At 33.6% G+C, this 8,431-nt stretch overlaps 1 protein-coding gene across 4 annotated transcripts in view; it reads left to right on the top strand.

Annotated features, from left to right (window-relative positions):
• The first annotated feature begins 324 nt into the window (after positions 1 to 324).
• card11 (caspase recruitment domain family, member 11) overlaps positions 325 to 8,431 on the top strand; it is a 45,757-nt gene continuing 37,650 nt past the window's right edge. For all 4 annotated transcript variants that reach the window (XM_057817422.1, XM_057817423.1, XM_057817421.1 and 1 more), the window contains exon 1: positions 325 to 469. The gene's annotated coding sequence lies outside the window, so the exon portion shown is untranslated. The remainder of the gene's footprint in view (positions 470 to 8,431) is intronic.

The raw sequence follows: 8,431 nt of genomic DNA, 5'->3' as shown, positions 1-8,431 counted from the left end.
GACAATACATAAATACGGCATTTAACCCTTTATAGAGCATGTGACTATTTTTGTAAAAAAATGATAATAATAAAAAAAACATACGTAAATTAAACATAAATTGTGGTGTACAAATATGTGAACGTCAGGTGTCAATTACACTGTAATTTATTAAATAATATTGTATTTCTAATTTTTAGATATATAATTATATTTATATTGTAATGAAACGGTTGAACTCTCTCTCTCTCTCTCTCGCTCTCTCTCTCTCTCTCTCTCTCTCTCTCTCTCTCTCTCTCTCTCTCTCTCTCTCTCTCTCTCTCTCTCTCTCACTCTGACAGTTTTGTAGAAAAACTGTCAGACAATAGTTGAACTTCTCATTTTCTGGTTATGAAAACATATATGCACTTTAAAAGAGACACAGCGGCACGCCTCGTCGGACTTTTAATTTTCACCCGTCTTTACTGACTGCTTATCGTTCACATCTCAGGTAAACCCAGTTTGACTTTTGACTATCGTCCAGTGAAATGCAGTATTGGTCTGTTTACCTTCGTACAAATAATGTTGTTAGGATTTTTTTTTTTGTTACATTGTTGCATGAAGAAGGAATAATTTTACGATTTTTCTAACCGCATGCATAATACAACAAGGAAACGTCTGCATTCTTCTGATGTTCACGCTAGTACAAAAATATTTCTCACTTCTGAGTGTCATTTTTAGAAAGGCGTTTATTTAACATTATGTTATAGGAAAATATTTAAATTTATACTGGGGCAAACACAGAAAAAAATTAAAGGGCAAAACCTTTTTAACTTACACATAATTCATTGACTGCCATTGACGATGATAGATTCATCCAATCCAATCCATTTTGGATTGGATCGTCCGATGAAAGGTGCTTTAAAAATGTATACTGGAAGCTATAATATTAACCCCTTGATGCCTAAATTTACATTTAACAAATATACACTCTATTACAAATTAATATCACATTGAAACATACAGTTAAAAATGTGAAAATTCAAATTGAAAGAAAAAAGTTTAAAAAAAAAAATATTAAAAGTATTAAAATGAATTACTAATACATTTCAGGAACTATTCATTAATATTTTTTCCTTTTTATAATTTTTTAGTATTAAAAATAGTTCTTTAAAATATTTTTGAAAATTCACCCCCCCATTTTTTAATTTATTCAACTATTATCTTTTTAAAAAATAATTTTGTATTTTCCAATTTTTTGTTATGTTTTCATTTAAATCTATATTTTGTAGTATTGTTATTATTTTATCGTTATTATCATCATGCATCTATACATTCCCCAAGTGCTTTTTTTATGTATATTTATGTATGGTATAGGGCCGCAGCTATCGATTATTTTAGTAGTCGATTAATCGATGAACTAGTTAGTTCGAATAATCGAGTTATCAGATAAGGAACATAGAAAATTAAAATACCTGAGCTGAGCCTCAAAAGGTATAAAAATAAATACATGAAGATCTAAGTACAACAAAAGAACAATTGGCTAACTTACATAGCAAAATTCCTCCAGCTTAAATATTATAAAATGCTACTGTTTTTTTTACAATGCTCTGAACAAATGGTTCAAACACATATTTCAACAAAAAACGGCTTAATATACCAACAAAATTTCGACTGCATTAAAAAAAAAAATTTAGTTCAAACATAAACTTGGCTTATGTTGGTCTTAACAGGGAGCAGCTGGATTCAGCCATGTGAAATGAGTTATGTCATATTCACTTTCACCACTACAGGCCAGTGCATCCACCCAAATAAATAAAACTAAACGCAAACACTTTCAAAACAAACCATTACAACACCACTTTAATTAAACAAATACTTGAAGCAGAAAAATTTCATTTGAATCTTTTTTCTAATGAAATTACTCGAGTTAATCGATTAATTGTTGCAGTATGGTATTCACATTGTATGTGTTGTAGTAGTTAGTAAAATAAGATTACCATGTCTATTAAAAACATCCATTGACAGGGCTAGACGTCCAATCCATTTTGACAGGGAGCGTTGAATGAAAATGCGTTCATTTGCCCCGCCCAGTCAAAATGCGTTGGACATCTCGCGCCTTGGCACTAAAAAATAATCATTCAACGCCAGCAATCTCAGTTCAAATGCATTTGACGTCTATGCCTTTAAAAGCAACTTTTATTTTTACTAAGTTAATGTTTTTGCCCAATTGATACTTCCCACAGAAAATGTATCTGCTTTTTCACCCTAGTGAAGGCTGGCTTACCTTTTAAAAACAATGCAGGCATTACAATCGTCCACTCACTACTCTTTTCCCTCTTGGATTCAGGCTGACACACACATATCATATTTCTTAAGGCTTGAACAATGAAGTCTTTATGATAGTTTGCACACACCTGACCCATTTGCATCTACATCAGACAAATTCCAGAGCAACATTTAATGATGCATGATCATAGACTTCATGAAGTCTATGGCATGATCTTGTTTTAATCGAGGTTTGATACAATATAATACTGAAAGGTTCATCTGTTAAGGTTAAGAAAATTTATGAATGGAAGAAAGAAATGCCTACAATCTGACTCAGAGGTCTATAACCTTTATGAAGGGCTACTGATTAATGAAAATGGCTAACTGCTCAAAAATATGTCGATGGTTACTAGCATAGAGATTTAAAAGCTATTGCTGCACAGAGATTGGCATATATTTTTAGACTAATGTCAAATCCATATTTGCAGGTCAAAAGGTAATTGTAGTATTTTGTTATTCATGTTTTTTTTCTGCTATTTTCTTGCTTACGGCCATAATCGGAGAGAGGAGCCAAAAATTGTACTCAAGTAAGAATAACGTTACTTCAAAATAATATTACTCAAGTAAAAGTAAGAGTAGTCGTCCAAAAAAATGTACTCAAGTACAAGTAAAAAAGTATTTGGTGAAAAGAATACTCAAGTAATGAGTAACATTGTAACTGCTTACAAATTTGATTTTTTTTTTTTTTTAAACAATGTTGTTTTTTTTTCTCTCAGAACAGTTATGTATGTGAACTGTTGTTACAATGATACTGTACAATAACCCATTGCATAACCACATTAAGCCAAAGAAAACAAAACAAAACAAAAAAATTGATTGAATTCCGACAAGAGAAAAATGACAGAAATGAAGCATTATTTGTCCAAAAAGCATGAGTGCCCTCTAGTGGAGAAAATAGTTCCTGGTTTGAATAATGGATACTGTAGTTCCTTCATGGTTACCATTATGAAATTAAAAGGATCATATCTCTACTTTTCCGTGGTCAATCGGTGCCAAATAAAGACTGGGAGAGAGGTTAAAATCTGTGCTTTCGAGTCAGTTTGAGGGCAGCGCTCTATGTCAAATACTTCATTTGTTACGGTGCTTTAAAGACGCTACACGATTGAACAGGCTGGCGTGATCATAGAACGGCAAGCTTGCGTCTGATTGGTATATTATAGTCATGTGATTATTGTTGCGACGTCTCATGAGTGAAATTGGTAGAGCTACTCTTGGCATCGCTGGGAAAAAAAGAAATATATCTAACGTATTGAATAAAGAGGAAAAATGTAACGACTCCTGTAAAGCCCAAAGTAGAGGAGTAAGAGTACCGTCTTTTCTTCACAATCTACTCAAGTAAAAGTAAAAAGTATGGCTTATAAGTACATTTTTCTCTAAAAGTTACTCAAGTAGATATAATGGAGTACATATAACACGTCACTTCCCACCTCTGCTTACGGCTAACAAACTCCAAGGTTTCCTTACATTGTGGCATTGCTAAATTGTTTAAGGGCCATTTGCATGGCTTTGCATCATGACTGCCTATTATGTCCCCCTTCCTGCTCCCCCCCAAAAAATAATATGAAGCATTGACCTAATTTCACAAAAGAAAAGGAAGACAAGTTAGATCAAACAAATGATAAGAGATTCAGCTGTGCAGATTGTTGTTGTGGTTACCAAAAGTAATAAATCTAGTTCACATCAAGTGAAGGCATGTTCAGACAACAAAAATTCCAGAAATGTGAATGCAAAAGGCACATTTCTGATAAACCCAGTGTGCCCTGTTGCTCCTCATACAATATCTAAAACGATTGATTTTATTTTACAAACTTATTAGGATCACTGGCGAGCAAAAAAAGTCACCATAATGCATGATAACGTACAAAAAAAACAACAATGTGCTATTCGTAACGAAAAGAAACTAAGTTGTGACTAAATAAAAACTAAACCAAATAAATACAGTTAAGTTTTTGGGATATGAAAAACAAGAAAAATTGTCTGATGTTGATCGTGTCGGCGTACTGATGCTAAAGACAGCTAGAAATTAAGGCAGCTATTTCTTGTGACTTTAAGCGCATTTCTTGGTAATTTCCAGTAGATTTTGAGTTTTTTTCTGACCACTTCCTGTTGATATTAGGTAATTTCCCTTCATTGATAATGAATTGGGACCATTTAAAATAAATGGCAAATTTTGGTGGAAACATTCTTTTATTATTATTATTTCTAGCAAAAACTGTATACAAGTTGTGTGTGGCTTGATTTCCTGAATTTTTGTAATGTGTAAATTATGTGAATTGGATAGAAAATGTAAGACTAGATGCATTCGGAAATGTTGACATTAATTTTTTTTTTGCTTTTGGAAATAAATGAGGCTTATTTTTTGGTCAAAAAACCTGTGCGTTTGCTGCAGCCGTAAACAATAGGGGCAAAATCAAAAGGGGAACAGTGTCGCATTAATACATTTTTGGAACGTTTGGAAGTCGGAACGTTGAGAATCAGTGCATGCGAGGCGCCGACAAAGTGGACAGGGAAAAAAATAATATATGTGGAGAGCTTTGCAAAGCATCACGACAATAATATTAAAAAAACAGAATAGAACAGAATGCAGATATTTAAGATTAAAAGGTTATTCAAAAAAAAAAAAAAAGCTTTAAAAAGACCTCAAATGCAATAATTAAAGAGAATGTTTTTTAGCGTACTTAAAAACATTAACTGTTTTGGTTGACTTAACTTCTGTTGCGAGTTTACCCTCAGAGAATGTTTAAAGACATCCAACAATGCCATTTCATGATATCAATCAAATACCAGAGCTGTTTTGTATTGTTCTGAAAAGCATTTCTAAGCTGTTTCACCAAAAGCTGTCACACAAGCTCACTTACTTTAGAACAATTTATTTTACATGTTTACAAACTACTAAACCTTTGAAATTTTGAAAATACCTTAAATAAATAAATAAAATACTGTTTGTTTGTGTTTTTTGTTTTTGTTTTTGTTTAATGAGAAGTAAAAGAGTGGCACTGAACCTCGCATCTAAATTTCAGTATATGCCCAAATCTACTATCCCATTTTCACTACTGTTGTCACAATACAGTACTAAAATAATACTCAATATCAATACTTAATAAAATACTCGGTAACATTTTCGATACTAAAAAAATACAGTCAAATGTTAACATTTTCAGTTTTTTTTCTCCATTTATGGTCATTATTTTTAAGCTCCCCCCTCTAAAAAAGAAAACCCTCCCAAAATTGAATTTCCCTAAAATGTACAGAAGGTAACAGGGGTAGCCCACAAATCATCAGAAAGTGCCTCAAAATCGACATGGAGTGACCAATGAACCGGAGGTGACCTGGAAATGCCCCAAATCAACAGGAAATGGTCCAAAATGTACAGGAAATGACCTCAGAATGCCTCCAAATGTACCAGAAGTGACCCAAAATCAACACGAAGAACAAGACGAAAACTGGTTGCCGGCGAATGGCCAGCAACCAGTTCAGGGTGTACCCCGCATACTGCCCATAGTTAGCAGGGATTGGTTCCAGCGTCCCTGTACCCCCCGTGAGGATAAGCGGCTCAGAAAATGACTGAATGAATAAATGCATTGGGCTACTGCATTACACTGAAACAAGCCATAAATGAGAAACTGATTTTAATTCAAAATTGGATTTTTCACTGATTTACAAAATTCCATCTAAAACTCCATTTAATTTTTATTTTCCCTTATTTCCTCAAATCTAAATGCAAAACCTCAATTTTAACTATTCAAGAACATTTGATGTACATTAAAATTGAAGATAATGTAAACATAGACTTTTTTTTAAATAATAAAGATATAAGTAACACACATTAACAAAAATAAGTACAAATCACTTACATTATGCACAGTGAAATGGAATATATTTTGATGATGAAGCAAACGTTGACCTTTTTTTTTTTTTATTATAAGGAAATAAATAAGCAGCCATACATAAATGAACAAAAATAAGTCCAAAGTGCTAATTAACATGGAAGATGTTCTGAACTTCCCAAATAATATAAAATAAAATAAAATAAAACCTCATCAACTCTTTCCTTTCTCTTAAAGATTTGATAAATTTTCTGTTGCACTGCCCTTTTAATTCAACAAGCTTGTTTTTTCCCCTCTTTTTGTTGTTCCCAAAAATGTGCATTTGAACCAATCAGAGCTAACTATCCATATGGATCACATGTCAGAATGTCAGCCAATTGAACGGACTGCAGAGTCCAGGTTTTTTTTTTTTGCTGCCTGCCTGTGCACAGCAACGCGACTTGTTAGAGAAAAAGAGACCCTGGGAAGAACTACGTAGAATAAATAAATGAATAATAAACATTGGTGGACATGGATTACGTTACACAAGCACTTTATTAGGCTTGTTGTTAACACTGTATGTAAATCTGACGTTGGTAGATTGGTAGATTGTTTTCTTCTTGGAGATGAGATGCGTGGGTGCCAGCGTGGCAGGTTTTTTTTTTAAACAGGGGTTTTTGCCAGTTGGCGTCATATTTACGGTGGCAAAGCACCGCACCCTGAATCTTTTACCGGAACAGCATGATGAACCGCTTTTAATCCTGCCTGTAAGTGCCCAAAATGAACAAAGAACAGATTGCCTTCCATTTAAACCCCAAAACAATCAGTTGCTGAGAATATCCAACCAAGTTTGTCAATACGTAATATATGAGGTAATACTAAAGAGATAGATTTAGCAATTGTCCTATTCCAATTCCAAACTGGAGTGCATCTAGAAATTGGGGCGTGTCAGGCCATACGTCACAGCAAAGCATTAATGATGCTCCTAAAACACTTCACAACAAAGCACCAATGATAACACAAGGAGCTTGTTAAATAAAGGTTTTCCTAAACATCTTCCAAATTTAATTTACTCTAAGTTCTTGTATTTAAAAATCTAACTAGCTAGCTTCCGCTAGAAGCCTCGTTGACGGGCGCGTCACTAAGGTTAGGGTTGCGAACAGGGTTACCTTTAGACCATGTGCCAATTATGCATTACCATTGACGCCCTCATTTCAAGACGCTCCTCCGTCTTGTGAGATTAAGATAAATCCTTAATTCCTATTCTGCCATTTAGTTAGACCCGCTGCAAAATATTGTCTAACTGGCATTCTGATGAAAAAGGCAGTGGTAGATGAAGTACTCACTTTTTTTTACTGAAGTAAAACTACAGATACAGGTGCAAAAAAATACTTAAGTACAAGTATCTAAGAACAAAATTTACTCAAGTAAAAGTACAAAAGTACTTACCGGTACTTTAAAATTTACTAGTAGAGTAGTAGAGAGTATCTTCTCCCGATGGAAAAATTTAATATACCGTATTGGCCCGAATATAAGATGACCCTGATTATAAGACGACCCCCTCTTTTTCAAGACTTAAGTTTGAAAAAAGACTTTGAACACCAAATTAATTTTTATACAGAAAATAATTACTGTACATCTGAAACAAATGATTATAATAATATATTTGAGAGAAAAAGCATGGTATTTTGCCTCATTCAAATCTTAATATCTGAACATTTAAATATGTAAGCTAAAGTGCAATCACATTCGTAAATGAATGGTTTCTGGTTTTTGAAATGTAAATAAACCAATCTAGTGTGATAAAACAACAAAATTGCAATAACTGCATTAACCATCAAAGGGAAGTCTAACTGTAACTGTAGTCTTGAAACAAATCTGAATAAGGAAAAACATTGCAATAAAATAATGCAAACTGGTTAAACTTGAGAGTAGCTGAGATCTGTCATGATAGAACATCGCTTCAATGATATCTGGTGCCATCTAGCGTCGTGAATGGGTATAACGTCTAGACCGCGAATATAAGATGACCCCCTCTTTTTCAGTCTTATTTCAATGCAAAGAACACCGTCTTATATTCGGGCCAATACGGTACATGTATATACAGTATATACACCCATACATGCATACAGAGATCTGAGTCAATATTCAAAGAAAGAACCAGAAGATTCATTGACCGCTCAGTTTTATTTAAAATGTGTAGAATGGAAAAAGCAAGCAACAAAATTGACTGCACTGTAAACAGAAGCTTAACAAGCTCAAAAATTTAGCTAAATGGTGGATTGCAAGCAACTATCACATGCATACTGCCACCTACTGTACAAGAGTGTGGTGGT

This window comes from Corythoichthys intestinalis, chromosome 16 (assembly GCF_030265065.1).
Source record: "Corythoichthys intestinalis isolate RoL2023-P3 chromosome 16, ASM3026506v1, whole genome shotgun sequence".
NCBI classification, from domain to species: Eukaryota; Metazoa; Chordata; class Actinopteri; order Syngnathiformes; family Syngnathidae; genus Corythoichthys; species Corythoichthys intestinalis.
Note: the sequence above shows the minus strand (reverse complement) of the source record. Positions and strands in the feature narration are given on the sequence as shown.